This window comes from Arachis duranensis, chromosome 1, assembly GCF_000817695.3.
Source record: "Arachis duranensis cultivar V14167 chromosome 1, aradu.V14167.gnm2.J7QH, whole genome shotgun sequence".
Classification (NCBI taxonomy): Eukaryota; Viridiplantae; Streptophyta; class Magnoliopsida; order Fabales; family Fabaceae; genus Arachis; species Arachis duranensis.
Window position 1 is genome coordinate 25,776,747 of NC_029772.3, and position 1,603 is coordinate 25,778,349.

Consider the following 1,603-nt stretch of genomic DNA (forward strand, 5'->3'; position numbering starts at 1 on the left):
ACCTTCTTAGATAAATTCTTTCCTCCTCAAAAGCTGAGCAAACTTAGAGTGGATGTTCAGACCTTCAAGCAAAAAGATGGTGAATCCCTCTATGAAGCTTGGGAAAGATACAAGCAGATAACCAAAAGGTGTCCTTTTGACATGTTTTCAGAATGGACCATATTAGATATATTCTATTATGGTCTATCTGAATTTTCCAAGATGTCATTGGACCATTCTGCAGGTGGATCTATTCACCTAAAGAAAACCCCTGAAGAGGCTCAAGAACTTATTGACATGGTTACAAATAACGAATTCATGTACACTTCTGAGAGGAATTCCGTGAATAGTGGGACGCCTCAGAGGAAGGGAGTTCTTGAAATTGATACTCTGAATGCCATATTGACTCAGAACAAAGTGTTGACTCAGCAAGTCAACATAATCTCTCAAAGTCTGAATGGATGGCAAAATGCATCCAACAGTACTAAAGAGGCAGCTTCTGAAGAAGCTTATGATCCTGTGAACCCTGCAATGGCAGAGGTAAATTATATGGGTGAATCTTATGGAAACACCTATAACTCATCATGGAGAAATCATCCAAATTTCTCATGGAAGGATCAACAAAAGCCTCAACAAGGCTTTAACAATGGTGGAAGAAATAGGCTCAGTAATAACAAGCCTTTTCCATCATCTTCTCAGCAACGACAGAAAATTCTGAACAGAGCACCTCTAATTTAGCAAACTTAGTCTCTGATCTGTCAAAAGCCACTTTAAGTTTCATGAGTGAAACAAGGTCCTCCATTAGAAATCTAAAGGCACAAGTGGGCCAGCTGAGTAAGAAAGTCATTGAAACTCCTCCCAGTATTCTCCCAAGCAATACAGAAGAGAATCCAAAAGGAGATTGCAAGGCCATTGAAGTAATCCATATGGCCGAATGCACAAGGGAGGAGAAGGACGAAAATCCTAGTGAGAAAGACCTCCTAGGACGTCTCTCAAACAAGAAGGAGTTCCCCATTGAGGACCTAAAGGAATTTGAGGCTCATATAGAGACCATAGAGATTCCACTAAATCTCCTTCTTCCATTCATGAGCTCTGAAAACTATTCCTCCTCAGAAGAGGATGAAGATGTAACTGGAGAGCAAGTTGCTCAATATCTAGGAGCTATCATGAAGCTGAATGCCAAGTTGTTTGGTAATGAGACTTGGGAAGGTGAATCCCCCTTGCTCATTAGTGAACTAGATACATGGATTCAGAAAACTCCACCTCAAAAGAGACAAGATCCTGGTAAATTCTTAATACCCTGTACCATAGGCACCATGACCTTTAACAAGGCTCTGTGTGACCTGGGGTCAGGCATAAATCTTATGCCACTCTCTATAATGGAGAAACTAGGGATCATTGAGGTACAGCCTGCCTTATTCTCACTTCAATTGGCAGACAAGTCAGTAAGACAAGCTTATGGATTAGTAGAGGACGTGTTAGTAAAGGTTGAAGGCCTTTACATCCCTGCTGATTTCATAATCTTAGACATTAGGAAGGAAGAAGATGAATGCATCATCCTTGGAAGACCCTTCCTAGCCACAGCAGAAGCTGTGATTGATGTTAGCAGAGGAGAATTAGTCCT

General features: G+C 41.0%; 1 non-coding gene across 1 annotated transcript; it reads right to left on the minus strand.

Moving 5' to 3' along the window:
- Positions 1-39: 39 nt before the first annotated feature.
- On the minus strand, positions 40-147 carry LOC127743235 (small nucleolar RNA R71). The gene has a single exon (XR_008004620.1). It is a non-coding gene; the product is annotated as a small nucleolar RNA R71 (small nucleolar RNA).
- Positions 148-1,603: the final 1,456 nt, after the last annotated feature.